The 21,619-nt window shown below is 47.7% G+C and overlaps 1 long non-coding RNA gene across 5 annotated transcripts; it reads right to left on the bottom strand.

The window, feature by feature from the left end:
- Positions 1 to 1,538: 1,538 nt before the first annotated feature.
- LOC136577205 (uncharacterized) lies at positions 1,539 to 21,610 on the bottom strand. Of its 5 annotated transcripts, XR_010786450.1 has the most exons (6): positions 21,331 to 21,610; positions 12,476 to 12,747; positions 6,293 to 6,416; positions 6,053 to 6,179; positions 4,018 to 4,182; positions 1,539 to 1,669 (listed from the first exon to the last, which is right to left on the bottom strand). It is a non-coding gene; the product is annotated as an uncharacterized lncRNA (long non-coding RNA). The 5 variants fall into 5 exon arrangements; XR_010786449.1 differs by lacking the exons at positions 1,539 to 1,669; positions 4,018 to 4,182 and having other exon boundaries at positions 4,869 to 6,179; XR_010786451.1 differs by lacking the exons at positions 1,539 to 1,669; positions 4,018 to 4,182 and having other exon boundaries at positions 4,869 to 6,179; positions 21,410 to 21,610.
- Positions 21,611 to 21,619: the final 9 nt, after the last annotated feature.

Below are 21,619 nucleotides of genomic sequence, written 5' to 3'. Positions count from 1 at the left end.
GGTACCTACTTTTACCCCAAAAACCTTGGGGAAATATTTGACTTGAGTATAAGGCAAGGGGTAATATTAGGTACCTCGGATTACACTTGGAGCAGCTATACTCCAGTATGTATTGTGGCTGCTGCTGCTGCAGGCACCATACATACAAACACGTATGTACATACACTTATCACCATAACCCCCAACCTCAATACTGCTCCTCATCCAAATCACTAACTCTCATACATTGCCGCTCACAACCACTCCCATCCTCCATACACACTGACTTACACCTATATACTTACACTTGCTTCTCAGGACGGCAGCAGCAGATGACCTCAATCACCTCATTGCAGGGGGTCACTCAAATCACTAATAAAAGCAGCAAAGTTGTAATGAAGAATTCCAAGTTAGCCAGATATTTTCAAAAAGTAGACGTTTTTCCTTTATTCCTTGGTCAAAGACAGCAACGTGTCGGCCCGCCCTCTGGGGTCTTAAGCTGGTATAACATACACCATCTTGGCTCATGTTTAAATAGAAACAACCAATCAACATCACAATTCCATAAAATCTTACACCTGTGAAGACATTTCTCATGCGTACCATAGGCTGGCACGTAAATGGCAATCCGAAGAAGGAACTTGTAACACCTGTGACACTCCTCGCTGCGACTACAGCCGCCATTAGGCGCTAGTTTGTATAACTGCAAAATGCGCATCCGCGAGATCTCGGGCGTCCGTGAGATTAGCGGCGGCCATCTTGCCTCACCCGAAACCGATGTGGATTGTACAGGGCATGCGTGAATGTAAATCTCCCACTCTGCTCACGTCACATCAGTGTCTCAGCATGTGCGGGACTTCGAAGTCTTGCGAGAACACTCGCAGCCATTTTAATCTTCCACTATGTTCGAGCGACATCAATGTCTCGATATATCTCTCTTCTACGCATGCGCGGGACTTCGAAGTCTCGAAGACACTCGCAGCCATTTTGTCCATCCTTACTGAGACACACACTGAGTTCCCATGGTGGCGTGACGGCGGTGTGACAACGTCCGCCCGGTCACACCCAGCTCCGCCGTAACTGAATTTTGTCAACATGCTCGCATTGAACATGCTCAAACACCTAATCTCTCATGATCTAAAGATGTATATATTTTAGTTGAAAATCCTACATCAATTCATCCACAATTACATTATCTCTCTATCTCATATCTCTCTCATCTCCTATCTATCTACACACACACAAATTTATAGCAAGCAACGTATCACCCAAATTGGACATTTATTCTAGAACACAAACTGCTTGTTTACCAGACAATCTTTATTTATGATAACATTTATTAAAATCGACAAACCATTTGATATTGCCAACTAACCCAGTTGGTTATAGCTAGAGATGAGCGAGTATTGCCTTTACAAGTACCTGCCCACTCATCTTAAAAGTTTCAATTGCCAGCGGGGAGATCTCTCTCTATTCCCCCCACCCACCCCACCCCACTTCCCCTTCCCCCCTGCTCACTCCCGCTGGCACCCGAATCTTTTGAGACGAGCGGGCAGGTACTCGCAAAAGGAAATACTCGCTCAAGTATTTGCGCTTAGCGTGTACACTTGCTCATCTCTAGTTATAGCTTATACACTTAGGGCTGCAATATAGTCGAATGCCATCACGTGCCATCCATATGGTGTACAATCTAAAGAGAAAAAAAAAAGTTAACATTAAAAACATGTAGAATATACCTCCAGTCCATCCAGAGGACATAGGTTATCTAAAATCAACCACATGCTGAGCCTACCCATTAACTTTACAGATACATGACAGTATGGAGTTCAGTATTCAAACCCGAGGGAGATAAGGTGTCTAGCTTAAAAATCCATTCACGCTCTTTCCCCTTTAAAACCTTCTCCCTATCTCCCCCTCTTACACTTTTGGGTACCCAATCTATGACTCTGAAACGAAGCTGGCTTATTGTATGGTTTTTGTCAATAAAAACTGTCGTGGAACTGGAAGGTCTCCCTTCCTCGTATGTATTGTGCTTTTACGATTTGTGATCCTTGTCCTGATCTGTCGTGGTTTCTACCACGTAAAACAGCCCGCAAGGGCATGTAATGATGTAAATAACGTAGGAGGAACGAGACGTGAAATGGCCTCAGATCCGAAACATCTCCCCCGTGTACGGATGATTAAATTATCTCCCTTCAATAGATTGCTATAACACGAACCACCCAGGCACGGAAAATTCCCGCCCTTGGGTTGTGATAAAAAGTGTTGACCTGAGTTCTCTCTACTCCTTTATAGGAGCTTACACATCTGTCCCCGATGTTAGGGCATCTCCTATACTCCATCGGTGGACTGGCAAATTCTGGTATTTGGGAACAAGTTTTTGCAATGATTGACCAATATCGTTTCACGACGCCTGATATCCTCCCACTTAGTGAATTATAAATGGAAATGAACATCATTTGTGCTGGTTTTACTTGTTTATTCTGAGAGGTCAATAGCTCAGAGCGATCCCGAGCCCTTCCAGATGCTGTTTGTACTAAGTCAGGTGGATATCCTCTCTACAAATTTCTGACACATCTGCTTTAAACCTTATGTCTACATCCTCTTCCCGCACAATCCTGCGTACTCGTAACAATTGGCTCCATGGAGTGACTGCAGAGTATTCTTAGAGTGGCAACTGTCAAAAAGGAGCAAATTGTTGCGGTCCGTCTCTTTACAGAACAGATCAGTCTCTAAAGTGGTCTCTTTTTACGACCAAAACGTCAAGAAATTGGATCCTGTCCTGCGAGTAAGTCATCGTAAATTTTAATTTGGGTAGAATCTGATTTAGTGACCCATGGAATGTTTCTAATTCCTCTGTGGTGCCGCTCCACAATAAAAATATATCGTCTATATAGCAGCCCCAGAAGAGGACTTTTGACCACCATGATAGAGTATGGGTTTTGTTTCTCTCAATATGATCCATGAAGATGTTGGCATACGTGGGGGCCAAGTTGGACCCCATCGCGGTGCCCTGGCACAGTCGGTAAAACGTCTTTTCAAATATGAAATAATTATGTAAAATAAACTCCAACAGTGCCAGGGCAAACTGAATAGATGAATTAGGCAGATGGGATCCAACAAGGCACCCACGCACCGCTTCCACACCCCTTGAGTGTGAAATGATGGTATACAGGGAGACCACGTCCATGGTTACCAAAATTGTATTTGTGTCTACTCTCAAACCATCCAGTTTCACTAAAAAGTCACTAATATCTTTGATATAGGACCGTGCCATTACTGCAAACTTACGTAAAACATGGTCCGAAAATCTTGAGATTATTGAAGAGTGACCCCTGCTGGAGATTATTGGCCTGCCCGGCAGATTCTCCAGTCTTATGTATTTTGGGTAGAGTATAAATATATGGTGTAATGGGATATTTTAAAACACAAAAAATCTGCCAGGGCCTGGTCAACAACCCCCAGCAAGAGGGCCTCATCCACCATATTCCTCAGTTGGGGCTGGTACTTTGCTGTTGGATCACTCCTCAATAACTCGTAAACATTTGTATTGCTCAGTTGGTTCAATATCTCAGATCTGTATTGCAATGTGTCCATCACAACCACCGCTCCGCCTTTGTCCGCGGGCTTGATCATGATGGACTAGTCAGCTCTCAAATCTTTTAATGCAAGCCCCTCGCCTCTACGTAGATTAGATGGAAACCGCCTTTGGCAGCTTTTTCCTAAGTTGTCGTATATCATTTTTGACCAGCTTTATGTATGTTTCTACTGCTGCATCAACCACAGGTGGCTGAAAGGATCTCCTGCCACAGTCCAACACCCACCGAGGTAAAACCCTCACAGGGGTTGGACTGCGTGGCCACGATATCTTGCCCTTCTCTCTCTATCTGCAAAAACATTCGTAATTTTAGTTTCCTCTGGAAACTCACAATCTAGTTCTAATTGAAACCAATCAACTGGAGAGGAAGGATAAAATGATAGTCCTCTGGACAATGCTTTAACTTCCAAATCTGTAAGTATGCGTTTAGAAAGGTTTACCACTAGAGAAGATGAAGAAGTGTTCATTGTGGGTTCCGTTTGGTCCCGGTGCGTGTTGCCATCGGACCTCTTCCTCGTGCGGTTATGCCAGCGGCCTCCCCGGCGTGTTCTCTTATTGAAGATCCTCCTTTCGACCGCATGGGAGGCCAGTGATCTAAAAAAGAACTTTCAGAATTTTTATCATTAGTAGGTCTAGATAAGTCATCAGTTGACTTCGATCCTGCTGACGTAAATCCAAATTGCGGCAAACGACTTGTGCGTGTATTCTTTCTTAAACGCCTATTTAGCCTCACATAAGATCTGTGGGCCACTCCTCCGTTCACCTTGCCAAGGAATAAAGGAAAAACTCTTCTACTTTTTGAAAATATCTGGCTAACTTGGAATTCTTCATTACACCTTTGATGCTTTTATTAGTGATTTGAGTGAATATTGGAGGGACGTGGGTCCAGTCCCATCTCTTAGGCTGCATTCAGACGAATGTATATCAGCTCGGTTTTCACGCCGAGCCGATATACGTTGTCCTCGTGTGCAGGGGAAGGAGGGGGGGGGGGGGGGGAGGATGGAAGAGCCAGGAGCAGGAACTGAGCTCCCGCCCCCTCTCTGCCTCCTCTCCGCCCCTTTGCACTATTTGGAATGTAAGGAGGCGGGGCCAAGTTCAGAGAATTAGCCCCGCCCGCCTCTCCCCATTGCAAATAGTGCAGAGGGGCGGAGAGGAGGCAGAGAGGGGGCGGGAGCTCAGTTCCTGCTCCTGGCTCTTCCATCCTCTACGCCCCCCCCCCCCCCCCCCCCCCCCTCTGCACATGAAGACGACGTATATCGGCTCGGCGTGAAAACCGAGCTGATATACGTTCGTCTGAATGCGGCCTAAGCCTGCATCTTTCACTCCACCCACAGTTGGGGAATTGGCGCGTGCCGCTGTCTGCTTTTGTTATTATATTGAAAAACATTGCAGGGGTCAGGTGACATGTCGCGGGAGGTCCCATAAAACTTGACCCGGCACCAGGAAGTAGGTGAATGTTATCGGCTGCTGAAGCTCTGTACGTGGAATGTAAGTATAGGTGTGTATATGTCAGTGTGTCTGTGTGTAAGGAAGCCCATGTGTGGCCCCTCTCAGCACTCTGCACTGCTGTATTCCTAAAAATGGGTGCCAAGATGCGCGCCGGCTCTGGAGCAGCGGCTCTCAGCTAAGCTGCCATTGATTTCAATGGCAGCTCTGTCATGACTTATTATAAGGCGAGGGGCAGACATTCAGCCTTTTTTGGGGGCAGAAGATCTAGGCTTACACAAGTAGATATGGTATTTGTCATGTCTGTAAAGGACAGATTTAAACCAGTCCTTTAATATTTACATTTCACACTTTTTTAAACTTTCATTTTTTTATTTGCTGAGGTTCGGGTTGTGGGAATAGCACTGACATTACAGAATCTGCCATTCAGGTTCACAAAGATAACATTTTGCTACGTAACAGAGCATACAGCGTTGTGCAGCGTTTGCAGTTCTTGTTTCGGAGTTGGCCTTGTACTATGAAAGAAAAATTATTCATGTTAGTGGAAGGTCTGAACAATATGTACAATCCGGTACAAAAGCCATAAAAACCAGTGCAAGCATCTTGTAAATAGAAAGTGCCTGATATAAAGTCAAGTGATGGCTGGTACACTGTGGATTTACAGGTACGTTCACACATACCTTACATAGGCACAAATGGTGGACCATGCAAACCCCAACATGCAACCACTTTGCAGAAACATATCAGCTGTCCAAACATACTTCCTTCCTTCCCGCTTGCAGGGTCCTCAAAAGCCACAAGCACAGGCGGAACATGATGTGTTCGAAGATCCTAGCTGTAGTAATGACAACACCAACCTTGGGGCGTGGCCTGGAAGAGGAGCTGGACGGACGCAAGGTAATACAGCTCTCCTCCTAACCTACCCTAATGAGGGACAGTGAGCGGCATCACATGCAACCCGATCATAATCTGCATATTGCTCCATCAGGTCCCTTTTATGTAGTTTTAAAGCATGCGATGGGCCATTACCAGCTTTTAAGCGTCCTTCTGACCCCACATCTTGTAACTTCAGGCTCTCTGCTGATTGGACTCTGGTTGTGAGCACCGGACATTGTAGCCACAGTGGGGTAATTCAGGCGAAAACTTGTCAGCTATCCTTTTTAAAAAAAAAAAAAAAAAAAAAAAAAATTAACCAATTTGCTTGATTCTGGGGGTTTGTGTAGTTATTGGCTAATACATTTCTAAACACCAATAGGCCAAATACTGTACCTGCTTTTGTTTACCACCACTTCATAGTTACAGACATCGTATTCGGACAAGCGGTAGGTTTTTCCGAAGGTTTGTTCACTCTGTGATAAGTTGGTCCAGTATTATGATGGCACCTGTACGATTGCTAGAAAAATAATAAAATCAGTCTCCAAAAATACAGAAAACATTAAAATACTCAAAAGATCTTATTTAATGTATTTTCCGGACAATAAGACAAATTTTTAACACAGCAAAATCTTCTCCAAAGTCGGCGGTCATCTTATACGCTGGGTATCGTGTTATCCGGCAGGCACTGCAGTGAGGTCTCGCGGTGACGCAACCAGGAGTGTCCGGCTGCTGCCTGCCAATGCTGGTGAGTATGGCCCTCTGTGTGAGTGGGTGAGCGAGCGGCTGTGTGTGGATGCTGGGATGGTGGATAAGCATGAGTCGATGTGTGCGGAGAATGGGGGTGATGTTGCAGGAGAAACCATCAGCCAATCGCCGGAGGGGTACTCATATACGGCGAGTATATCCCAAACTCTATATTGTAACTCGAAAAGTTGGGGGTCGTCTTATACACTAGAAAATATGTTTTTTTTAATGTTACCCCTTAGAAATATCTCCGCAGCGCTATAAACAGTGTCATACACCCATGCCATTGGTTCCACCAATTTACGTATCTTATGACCAAATTATGCATTGAAACATTTACGGTATTTTACCGTGTAAGAGGCCCCCCTAACTGAACCCACCAAAATTTGAAAACAAGTTTTTAAACATAATACAGCACAGATTTTTAATCTATACTGTAGTATGTCTAAGTACTGTCCCCGGTACCTGTTTACGAAACGGGTGAAACCTCTTCCTACAGACACAACATACACACATTACAGATAGACATAACATGCAAACATTCCATTACATGACATACCTACATAGAACATACATAAAGCAGGGATTGTATTTACCCGGCGAACTTCCTGCTTCATCTGTCAATCAGACCTGGCCTCTGTCCGTCCCCATTGCAGCAGGGCCAGGAATTCCTCTGGAGAGCGGAAGTACCAGCCCCATTTCTATAGGGGCCTGACGGAGGCCAGGTCTGATTGACAGATGAAACAGGACGTTCGCCGGGTGTTTAGAATCCGTGTTTTATGTATGTTCTAATGTATGTATGTCATGTAACGGAATATCTGTATGTTATGTCTGCGTGTGTCAGTAGGAAGATGTGTCACGGGTTGGGCACACTGTACATGCCGCCGCTGCCCGACCCATGACACGTCGGTGTAGTTAGGAAAATTGGGCTAAGACAGCACAATGTTCCTGACTAATGTGTATAAGATGTGCCCCGATTTTGGGGGTTACATTTTTTGTGTCTTATACACAGTGAAATACGGTAACCCACATACACGGTGAATACGGTAACCCACAAACACTAGCAAATGAATTTAAAAATTAAAGGGGTTTTCCCGCGGCAGCAAGTGGGGTTATACACTTCTGTATGGCCATATTAATGCACTTTGTAATGTACATCGTGCATTAAATATGAGCCATACAGAAGTTATACACTTACCTGCTCCGGTGCTGGCGTCCCCGTCTCCATGGCGCCGACTGAAGCCTTCCTCTTCCTTGATTAGATGCGCTTGCGCTGTCCGGTCTTCTGCTCTGTTGAATGGGGCCGCTCCGGCGTGCTCGCGCCACACATATCTTCTGCGCATGTGCAGACCAGCTCTCCGGCGCGAGCACGCCGGAGCAGCCCCATTCAACAGGGCAGAAGACCGGACAGCGCAAGCGCATCTAATCCCGGCAGAAGGCAGCTTTAGTCGGCGCCATGGAGATGAGGACGCCAACACCGGAGGGGGTAAGTGAATAACTTCTGTATGGCTCATATTTAATGCACAATGTATATTACAAAGTGCATTAATATGGCCATACAGAAGTGTATACCCCCACTTGCTGCCGCGAGACAACCCCTTTAAGTAAAAGAAGAAGCAATAAAAAAAGCCGACAATCTAACGTCACCACCATCCACAGGTTCATTCCATTATGGACCATCTCTCACCCCTCCCCCAATAAAAAATTGGCACAAGAGTCATAACCTTACAAATATTACAATTCTACTAGGCCTGTATGACAGTATCCACATCCAGAAAAGGGGAAAAGACAACGACGATTGCGTGTAAGGGACCGCATATTTTACTGTATTTTTCACTTGAAATAAGTTTTAATCGTAACCGGATTGGCTGTACATATAGCCTATACACACAGTCCATACATATAGCCTATATACATACCCTGTACACACCGCCTATACACACAGTCCATACATATAGCCTATATACATACCCTGTACACACCGCCTATACACACAGCCCATACATATAGCCTATATACATACCCTGTACACACCGCCTATACACACAGCCCATACATATAGCCTATATACATACCCTGTACACACCGCCTATACACACAGCCCATACATATAGCCTATATACATACCCTTTACACACAGCCCATACATATAGCCTATATACATACCCTACACACCCTATACACACAGCCCATACATATAGCCTATATACATACCCTACACACACCCTATACACACAGTCCATACATATAGCCTATATACATACCCTACACACACGCCCTATACACACACAACCCATACATATAGCCTATATACATACCCTGCACACCAGCAATACATATACCCTATACACACCGCCTACACACACACAGCCCTATACACACAGCCCATATACATACCCTGTACACCACCAATACATATACCCTATACACACCACCTATCCACATAGCCTACACACACCCCCCCTACATATAGCCTATATACATACCCTGTACACCACCAATACATATACCCTATACACACCACCTATCCACACAGCCTACACACACACCCTATACACACAGCCCATACATATAGCCTATATACATACCCTGTACAACACCAATACATATACCCTATACACACCACCTATTCACATAGCCCACACACACAGCCCATATACATACCCTGTACACACCGCCTATACACACAGCCCATACATATAGCCTATATACATACCCTGTACACACCGCCTATACACACAGCCCATACATATAGCCTATATACATACCCTGTACACACCGCCTATACACACAGCCCATACACACAGCCCATATACATACCCTGTACACCACCAATACATATACCCTATACACACCACCTATCCACATAGCCTACACACACACACCCTACATATAGCCTATATACATACCCTGTACACCACCAATACATATACCCTATACACACCACCTATCCACACAGCCTATACACACAGCCCATACATATAGCCTATATACATACCCTGTACAACACCAATACATATACCCTATACACACCACCTATTCACATAGCCCACACACACAGCCCATACATATAGCCTATATACATACCCTGTACACCACCAATACATATACCCTATACACACCCCCTATACACACAGCCCATACATATAGCCTATATACATACCCTGTACACCACCAATACATATACCCTATACACACCACCTATCCACATAGCCTACACACACACCCCCTATACACACACAACCCATACATATAGCCTATATACATACCCTGTACACCAATACATATACCCTATACACACCACCTATCCACATAGCCCACACACCCCCTATACACACAGCCCATACATATAGCCTATATACATACCCTGTACACCAATACATATACCCTATACACACCACCTATCCACATAGCCTACACACACACACCCTACATACATACCCTGTACACCACCAATACATATACCCTATACACTACACCTATCCACATAGCCTACACACACACCCTATACACACAGCCCATACATATAGCCTATATACATACCCTGTACACCACCAATACATGTACCTTCTACACATCGCCTATCCACATAGCCTACACACACACCCCACACACAGCCCATACATATAGCCTACATACATACCCTGTACACCACCAATACATATACCCTATACACACCGCCTATCCACATAGCCTACACCCCCCCCTATACACACAGCCCATACATATAGCCTACATACATACCCTGTACACCACCAATACATATACCCTAAACACACCCCCTATACACACACACCTCCTATACACACAGCCCATACATATAGCCTATATACATACCCTGTACACCATCAATACATATACCCTATACACACCACCTATCCACATAGCCTACACATACCCCCTATACACACAGCCCATACATATAGCCTATATACATACCCTGTATACAACCAATACATATACCCTATACACACCGCCTATCCACATAGCCCACACACACCCCATATACATATAGCCTATATACATACCCTGTACACCAATACATATACCCTATACACACCGCCTATCCACATAGCCAACACATATAGCCTATATACATACCCTGTACACCAATACATATACCCTATACACACACCCCCTATGCACACAGCCCATACATATAGCCTATATACATACCCTGTACACCACCAATACATATACCCTATACACACCACCTATCCACACAGCCTATACACACAGCCCATACATATAGCCTATATACATACCCTGTACAACACCAATACATATACCCTATACACACCACCTATTCACATAGCCCACACACACAGCCCATACATATAGCCTATATACATACCCTGTACACCACCAATACATATACCCTATACACACCCCCTATACACACAGCCCATACATATAGCCTATATACATACCCTGTACACCACCAATACATATACCCTATACACACCACCTATCCACATAGCCTACACACACACCCCCTATACACACACAACCCATACATATAGCCTATATACATACCCTGTACACCACCAATACATATACCCTATACACACCACCTATCCACATAGCCCACACACCCCCTATACACACAGCCCATACATATAGCCTATATACATACCCTGTACACCAATACATATACCCTATACACACCACCTATCCACATAGCCTACACACACACACCCTACATACATACCCTGTACACCACCAATACATATACCCTATACACTACACCTATCCACATAGCCTACACACACACCCTATACACACAGCCCATACATATAGCCTATATACATACCCTGTACACCACCAATACATGTACCTTCTACACATCGCCTATCCACATAGCCTACACACACACCCCACACACAGCCCATACATATAGCCTACATACATACCCTGTACACCACCAATACATATACCCTATACACACCGCCTATCCACATAGCCTACACCCCCCCCCTATACACACAGCCCATACATATAGCCTACATACATACCCTGTACACCACCAATACATATACCCTAAACACACCCCCTATACACACACCCCCTATACACACAGCCCATACATATAGCCTATATACATACCCTGTACACCATCAATACATATACCCTATACACACCACCTATCCACATAGCCTACACATACCCCCTATACACACAGCCCATACATATAGCCTATATACATACCCTGTATACAACCAATACATATACCCTATACACACCGCCTATCCACATAGCCTACACACACCCCCTATACATATAGCCTATATACATACCCTGTACACCAATACATATACCCTATACACACCGCCTATCCACATAGCCAACACATATAGCCTATATACATACCCTGTACACCAATACATATACCCTATACACACACCCCCTATGCACACAGCCCATACATATAGCCTATATACATACCCTGTACACCACCAATACATATACCCTATACACACCACCTATCCACACAGCCTACACACACACCCCCTATACACACAGCCCATACATATAGCCTATATACATACCCTGTACAACACCAATACATATACCCTATACACACCGCTTATCCACATAGCCCACACACACAGCCCATACACATACCCTGTACAACACCAATACATATACCCTATACACACCACCTATTCACATAGCCCACACACACACACCCCCTATACATATAGCCTATATACATACCCTGTACACCACCAATACATATACCCTATACACACCGCCTATCCACACAGCCTACACACACACACCCCCTATACACACAGGTGGTGTATAGGCTATATACAACATCGCACTTACCTTTAGTAACACTGTCGCCCTCACAGCTTCTTCCTCGTAAGACTCTAAGTTACATAGTTTAAATTTTCCCATTCTTCCTTCCATCGCTGAAATTCCTCTTGTTTTTCAACGTAATCTCAAGAAAATGGAACTCTTACTTGTGGAGACCAAAATCCCGCACTTTGTAGGAATAATGAGATCATTTTCTTCGGTAGCTTCCATGTTGCATTAACTCTCCGCGTGCCGGTCTGAAAAGGCGCAGTGAGTCAGAGGAGCGAGATCCCAAGTGAGAGCTGCAGAAGTGGAGAAAGCAACGTTACAATCACGTAATATGCAGGAAATAGAGATCCCAACACGCAGCACACGCACGCAGCGAGCCCAACACGCAGCGAGCCCAACACGCAGCGAGCCCAACACGCAGCGCACACCGGAGAAAAACGCAAGACAGTGACTGACAACTTCAGTGTGAACAGGGAAGGAGCAACCGGATGAGCTTCCTATGCAACCGCTGTCCGCAGGGAGAAGCAACAACACATACAAATATACCGCATATACACGGAACCACACGCTAATAGGCACCACACACACGCTAATAGGCACCCTCGTGCTAATAAACACCACACACACACACACACACACACACACACACACACACACACACACACACACACAGCACGCTAATAGGCTCCCCACACACACCACAAGCAGACAAGTACCCACCCACGCTAATATGCATCCACGCGTGCACACACACCGTAATATGGACCCCGCGCGCAAACATGCATGCTAACATGCACACGCACAAATACGAGTGCTGAAACAACTGGTAATATGCATCGCACACTCATGAAGAGGACCACACACTTGCACACCACATACACAGCCTACACATGCTTCAACTGAATATACACAAGCACATGCTAGTACACCACACATACCACATACACATGACCACACATACAGAGAACCACACGCTTACATGCTCTGGCTACACCACACAGCCTACACATGCAACAATGTAACATTACCCCCCCTCTGACAGGGGACCTCTGGGACCCCGCCACCATGTCCAGGCTTATCTGGAAACAGACGGTGGAGACGCCGCACCAACACCGGGGCATGAACTTCACGTGGAGCCACCCAGGAATGATCTTCAGGACCAAAGCCTTTCCAGGCCACCAAATACTGCAAGGTTCCACGGCGCAGACCTGAATCCAGGATTTCCTAGATCTCATTCGACTTCATTCCTGACCAGGGTGGGTGGTGGTGGACCAGAGGTGGGCCTCACCGAAGGGACAAAAGGTTTCAATAATGACTTATGAAAAAACCCTATGAACCCTCCGTGTAGCTGGCAAATCAAGTTCATAAGTAAGCGGGTTTACTACCCGCGTGATGGTAAAGGGACCCACGTAACGCGGCGCCAGTTTCAAAGACGGAACCTTCAATTTGAGATTTCTAGAAGACAAACATACCTTCTGTCTCATCCTGTACGGTTCAGATACTGACAGACTCCTCCCACTACGCAACTGCATACGAGCCCCCGTTGCTTCCAGGTTCTTCTGTACTTCTTTCCATACTCCCTGCAGCGCATCTGTGGTGATATCAGCTGCAGGACAGGCAGACGGAGTAGGGATCGCTGTAAGGAAGCGAGGATGCTGACCATATACGCAAAGGAATGGAGACACCCCAGTGGAAGAACAAGTACAGTTGTTTAGTGCAAACTCTGCCAACGGCAGGAACTCTGCCCACTGATGAGCCTTTTTGCTAGCAAACAGCCATAAATATTGCACTAAATCCTGGCTCTTCCGCTCAGTCTGACCATTAGTTTGTGGGTGGAACGCTGAAGAGAAGGAAAGCGATGTTCCCAGGTTTCTACAGAAGGCTCGCCAAAACTGCGACACAAACTGAACCCCGCGATCAGATACAATGTTCTCGGGAACCCCATGTAGGCGAATGATTTATTTTACAAAAATCTTAGAAAATTCTATCGCAGAAGGTAGCTTCCGACACTGCAGTGCAGGAGTGCATCTGCATCGGATCATCAGACACATCGGGTGCAGATGGACTCCTGCACTGATCCTCATCAAGGACCCCCGAGGAGAAGGCAGAAAGGGTTTTTAACCCTTTCTGCCTTCTCCTTTACACATTACATAGCGCTCAACTAGCGCTATATAATGCAGAGAGATTCCGGACGGCAATCATGTGACCGCCAGTGTTACCTGACCCCAGCGGTCACATGATCACCGAGCCGGGAGGCAGAAGGGAGAATGCGGAAGTATTACTTCCGCATTCCCCCCACGGTGCAGTGAGCACCTGCACCCTCCTGAACTCTGTCAGATCAGGAGCGTGAAGGGAAAATGTATTTTTTCTCATCCATTCTCCCCAGCTCCAAATTATTTGAAGCTGGGGAGAATGGATGAGAAAAAATAAATGGATTGGAAAGGGTTAACGACTAGGGATGAGCGAGTATACTCGCTAAGGCACTACTCACTCGAGTAATGTGTCTTAGCCGAGTATCTCCCTGCTCGTCCCTAAAGATTCGGGGGCCGCTGCAGCTGACAGGTGAGTTGCGGCGGGGAGCAGGGGAGAGCGGGCGGGAGAGATCTCCCCCTCCGTTCCACCCCGCTCTCCCCCGCAGCTCCCCGCTCCGCAGCGGTCCCCGAATCTTTAGGAACGAGCAGGGAGATACTTGGCTAAGGCACATTACTCGAGCGAGTAGTGCCTTAGCGAGTATACTCGCTCATCCCTATTAACGACACAAGATATGCCAGTTTTGAGAAACAGTCTACAACAACTAGGATAGTGGTGAACTTCAGAGACTCAGGTAGATCGGTGATAAAGTCTACCGATAAATGCAACCACGGACGAGAAGGCACCGGAACGGTCTCAGAGGCCCCTCCAACTTTTACTGCGTGCAAAGACAGAGCATCCCTTAGGCTGGGTTCACACAGGGCTGATTTGTCGCGGTTTTGCCGCAGAAGAACTGCTTCTGCAGCAAAACCGCTTCAAAGGTTATTTTGGGCTTGCGGATTTTTGTGCGGAAAAAAAAACAAAAATCGGCAAGCGTTTTTTTCCGCAGCGCTTTTTTACTTTTTGCCGCGTATTTGGTTGCATCCATAGAGGGCTATGGACAAAAAAGCGCTGCGGAAAAGACCGTAGAATGAACATGCTGCATCTTTTAAAACCGCGCCACAGTTGCATTTCCGCACTGCGGCTGTGTGGAAAAAAATCCAGCCTGTGAGAACAGCTTTTTGGCAAATCTCATTTGTGCTGCATTGCACTGCAGTGTGGATATGCAACGGCAATCCGCGGCAAATCAGCCCTGTGTGAACCCAAACTTAAAGTCGTGGATCTCCTGAGACATGCCTGGCCACCAGTAGTGTCTACTACAAAGATCCAGAGTCCCCTGAGCCCCCGGATGGCCTGCGAGAACAGATGAGCGAGACTCTTCAATGACTCTAAGACACAAGGTCTCTGGCTCAAACCATCTGCCCTCCGGCACCCCGAGGGAGCGTCCTGCTGACAATTTTGTAGACAAGGAACGAGATCAGATTCTACAGCTGCCACCACCACCCCAGTTACCAAGATATTCTCGGGAGCCACTGTCTCACTTTTCGGCAAACCGAAACTCCGTGAGAGGGCATCAGTCTTCACGTTCTTCTCCCCTGGAATATATGTAATGACGAGGTTAACCCTAGCAAGAAACAACACCCACCTGGCCTGACGAGCTGTGAGTCTCTTAGCATTGGTGAGATATACCAAGTTTTTATGATCAGTATATACAATAATGGGATGCCTTGCCCCCTCAAGATGGTGGCGCCACTCTTCTAGAGACCATGTAATCCCCAATAACTCACAATTACTGTCGTAGTTACGTTCCGCCGAACTGAACTTCCGCAAGAAGAATGCACATGGGCTATGCCCAGATCTCCCGCTGACTTCCTGAGCCAATACAGCCTCTGCCCCCACCGCAGACACATCGACCTCAATGAAGAACGGCTGTACTAGCACTGGGGCAGCAGTAAACGCTCTTTTAAGACAACTAAAAGCCTCTAGGGCCCCTGGCGACCATCTGACTATGTCGGCCCCCTTCTTGGTAAGATCGGTCAGGGGTTGAGCAATAACAGAATAATTCTTAATGAAGTTACGGTAAAAGTTTGCGAAACCAAAAACCGCTGAAGAGCCTTAAGGTTATCAGTTCTGACCGATTGGGAGATTGCTGCTACTTTATCAGACTCCATCTGAATCTCCGTGGGTGAAATCACATAACTAAGGAAAGACACTTGTTTAGACCCAAATGTGCATTTCTCCAACTTGACAAAAAGTTAGTACTCACGCAAACGGGTCAGAACCAACCTCAGGTGCCACACATGTGAGTCCCAGTCTGGGGAGTACACCAGAAGGTCATCGAGATATCGGACCGAAAATACCCCCAGGAAGTCGTGGAAGACTGCATTCATAAATCCCTGGAACACAGCGGGGGCGTTACAAAGTCCGAAGGGCATAACTAGACATTCAAAATGTCAAAATGAGGTGTTAAACGTGGTCTTCCACTCATCTCCCTCCCGGATGCGAATTAAATTGTAAGCCCCTCTTAAGTCCAATTTGGAAAACCAGTGATACCCTACCGCCTGATTCAACAAGTCTGGAATCAGGGGCAAGGAGCACAGGTTCTTCACTGTGATTTTATTCAAAGCCTGATAATCCACACAAGGCCTCAATGTCCCATCCTTCTTCTCTACAAAGAAGAGACCTGCCCTGGCAGGGGAACTGGGCGGCCTGATATGTCGTTTGGCCAGAGACTCAGATATAGGACTTAAGGGCTTCTTGCTCACGCCCTGACAAATTGAAAATGGGTCAGTTAGGGATTCCCGAGTGGACCAATCAAATCTGGGATTGTGCAGTGCCAACCAGGGCATACCAAGCACTACATCAACAGACATCCTTTCCATTACCAAGAACGACAGATTCTCAGAATGGAGAACAGCCGCAGTGAACTGTAACATGGGAGTCCTCCATTGTACAACACCTGCGGACAGAGGGAATCAATCCTAGTGAAGCGTATGGCAATCTTTAACGCCGAGAATTCAGTCATCAGAGATCTGACAAAATTTAAATTAATCAAATTGGCGGCGGCACCCGAATCAATAAAAGCCTGACCGGACCAAGTGAAATTCCGGAAGCCAATCTGACAAGGCACAAACAACTTAGGGAGTACCTGTGATCCAAGGCGATCCGCCGGTTCGGACTGATGTTGTAGACACTCCTGAGGACAGGTCGCTACATGATGTCCGGCTTTCCCACAATAGAAGCAGAGATGATGAATCATCCGGAACCAATCAGTATTCTAGACAATCAGCAGCACCACAATGTCCATACACCAATCTGGTGTGGGAGCACTTGCTGTGCACACCTCAATCCGGATCTGGATGCCAAAGATCCCAAATACGTAATCCAAGAGGGTAGAGGATGGGCAGCACCAGGGAATCCAACCGCTCAGATAAACATAAGTCATAAAAATGCCATACTTTATTAGCAAAAAATACCTATCATGTTCAGCAGCGACGTTTAAGCCGCCTCTCTGCGGCCTTTGTCAAGCTTTTACGTACAGCATAAAAACAACCTGTAAATAGCGAACAGCACACCCATAAAATCAATATTGATGTACCTCACATGTTGGTATCCAGGAGGTAGGTCCCAACTATGGCCCCCCTCTCACCGCTGTGGCGTCTAATAGGTATACACTGTGCATGACAGGATCAGCGTCATGCCCACACTGTCACCGAAGGGCTGGCGCATCCAAAAGACCGACTGCGCATGCGCGAAATCCCACTCTTCTCACGACCGTTCCAGCGCAATACACGTCAGCAGCGTAGTGGGCGAGCCAAGCCAGTGCGCACGTCATCCACAAGAGTCCACCACTCAGCAGGGGGACGGCAGCAGGAACTTTCAATCACCCAACGTCTCAACAATTATAAGGGTACATGCGTCAGAAAGACCCAACAAGAACACATCTTTAAGGGCGCCATCATTCCAAGAGGTTTCACCTGCATACAGTCTAAATTTAGAGCAATAGTCCTCTACCCACTGCTGCCCCTGATGTACAGACATGAGATGGGATACCGCCAACACCGCACAGTCCAGCTCATCAAAAATACCTCCAAGATCCCGAAATAACAAATCAACTGACTGCAGGCCAGCCGAACTCTCAGGTAAGGAGAAGGCCCATGTCTGGGGTGGACCCCGAAGTAAGGACATAATCAATCCAACTTTCTGGGATTCTGAGCCGGAGGAGCGGGGCCCCATCCGAAAATACAATCTACATACCTGCTGAAAAACAAAAAACTTGCTCCTCTCCCCTGAAAATACCTCAGGAAGTGGACGCTTGGGCTCGGGAATAGAAGGGGCGTCAGAAACATGCACTAACTTCTGCTGCTCCTGGGCCACCATACGACCGGACAGGTCTTGGATCACGACCACTAAATCCTGCAGCTGACTTGCGAGGGTTCTCATGGCCTCCATTGGGGAGCAATTTTAAAGGCCAGTTATTATGTTACAGTATACTACCCTTGATACGCCAGCCCGGGTGCCCAAGATCTCACCCACAACCCCTGTCCCTGCCTGCTTGCCTCCACTCCTAGCTAAACCCAGGCGGGCAACTGAGCAGCGGTCCCTACTCTCACTAGGGACCGAAAAGGGATGCTGGCGTACTAGGATGGAAAGGGTAGAACACCGACAGAAAAGGAAGATGTAATTAACCAACACGCACAATACTAAGATGAACTGAGGCAGATGGTAAAACCTGGCTGATAATAGCAAGTATAGCAGACAAGCTGACAGGAACAGGAGCCCAACAGAGGCAGACTAGCTAGCACACTGAGGGAAACCAATAACTGGCAGTGATTCCCTGTCTCTGTTCGACATTTAAATAAAAGCCTCCACCCAGGGGCGGAGAGAGGGAGACAGCCAACTCCCAACAAAACATAATAAAAGGGAGCTCGTGCACGGCAGCTGCACTCACCTGTGCGTGTGCATGGTGCTACCCACGGAGGACCAGCAACCGCCACATGGTAACAATGCACCACCTGTACTGCATACACACATATCCACACACTAATATGCACCATATGCCTACAACACAGCATATGCATTGTATAAGCTTGAGCACATGCTAGCAAACTGCATAAACCATACCATATGCATTGCATAAACAAACACACACTAACACACCACATACACGCAACGACACGTACCATATGCACTGCATAAACACGCAGTAGCACACCACATACACGCAACGACACGTACCACATGCACTGCATAAACATGTGCTAGCACACGACGTAACGCAATGACACGTACCATATGCAGTGTATTCACAGGGGGTTACGCCCCCTGATGCGGATTGGCTGCACAGCAGGCTGGAGGCACACAGCGGCTCACTGTTGTAGCAGTGAGGGAAAACCTTCTTCAAACCGCTTCTCCAGGACCGCTAGCAACAGGGCTTGGTGCAGAGGAAGTGGTATGCACCGGACGCAGAGTGCAGCAGCAGACGGCAGCAGACTTCCCCCAGCTGATGCGGCTTTTCTGATGCTGAAGCACATGCGCTCAAGGCGGCATCTGTCACCAGGGCGAGCGGGCAGCAGGGATATGAGTCCTGCGGCTGGACCAAAAGCGCAGCATCAGTCAGCGGTGGAGTGGCGTGCAGGGACCTGACAGTCCTGGCTCCTGAGCACAACCACTGACAGCGGCAGCTGCGAGCGGGGGGAAGCCCACGCGGTGAGGGCGGCAGCTGCGAGCGGGGGGAAGCCCACGCGGTGAGGGCGGCAGCTGCGAGCGGGGGGAAGCCCACGCGGTGAGGGCGGCAGCTGCGAGCGGGGGGAAGCCCACGCGGTGAGGGCGGCAGCTGCGAGCGGGGGGAAGCCCACGCGGTGAGGGCGGCAGCTGCGAGCGGGGGGAAGCCCACGCGGTGAGGGCGGCAGCTGTGAGCGGGGGGAAGCCCACGCGGTGAGGGCGGCAGCTGCGAGCGGGGGGAAGCCCACGCGGTGAGGGCGGCAGCTGCGAACGGGGGGAAGCCCACGCGGTGAGGGCGGCAGCTGCGAGCGGGGGGGGCCTTAGGGCTTCTTCCCATGGTCGGATTTCCGCCGCGAAATCCGCCACGTTGCCCGCAGCTATTAGGTTCTATTGAACCTAATAGATCAGTGCTCACGGTGTGGAATTCCACCGCGGAATTCCGCACCGTGAATTCACCCATCCTCACCTGCGGCATGCTCTATTTGCCACAGGTGTACGCGCGGACAGCTTCCATTGCCGTCAATGGAAGCCGTCCGTCATACTATCTTTCGCTGTAGCACAGCGGAAGATAGCGTGAAACCGCGTCATGTGACGCTGTGGGTGCATCATGTGACGCGGCCAAAGCGTTACATGACGCTGCGGCGCGTCACGCACTCTATTGCACATGCGCGCCGAAACGTCATGCAGGACGGAGGACGCCGGATCCGGAGGTAAGTATTGGGGTCTCTGGGGGACGCCGTTGGAAGCCGGACTTAGGGTGAGGGCAATGAGGGCTTTGCTGCCTTGACCCTATCAGGAGCTGGGGGGGAGGGGGGGGGGGGGGTGACCGGGTCATTCCGCCTGTAAAACCCCTAGCTTCCTGGTGGCGACAAGATACACTAATACCCCATGTGCATTACATAAACACACAGTAGCACACCACGTACACGCAACGACACACGAGCACATGCTAACAAACGGCATAAAAATAGCCAAAAATGAGAAAATGCTATAAAACTGCAGAATCATGACCATTAATGCCCACGAAAACATGCAAAAGTGCCCACATGACAATACGTGCAAACCATGCCCAGACAACATACTATCCTCTCAGCACGGGCTTGTGGTGCACAGCTAAGTAAACATGACCAGCAGTGACCATGGCCACATGCAGCAGCGCACCGGGCAGCTCATGTCAGAGACCTTCCTCTCAGCACCAGTAAAACATGGCCACATCTGGGATCACGTGATTCTCGTGCACGGCTGTGTATCCACGTGGTGCCGAAGGACCAATGAGGTTGCTTGACTCGCCACTGCCGAACTCCAGCGGAATATCAATGTCTGCTTCCCGGCATGCTCTGCGCCGCCAGCCTCTTCCGGCGCCGTGCTCCA

This window comes from Eleutherodactylus coqui, chromosome 8, assembly GCF_035609145.1.
Source record: "Eleutherodactylus coqui strain aEleCoq1 chromosome 8, aEleCoq1.hap1, whole genome shotgun sequence".
In the NCBI taxonomy this organism is placed as follows: Eukaryota; Metazoa; Chordata; class Amphibia; order Anura; family Eleutherodactylidae; genus Eleutherodactylus; species Eleutherodactylus coqui.
Note: the sequence above shows the minus strand (reverse complement) of the source record. Positions and strands in the feature narration are given on the sequence as shown.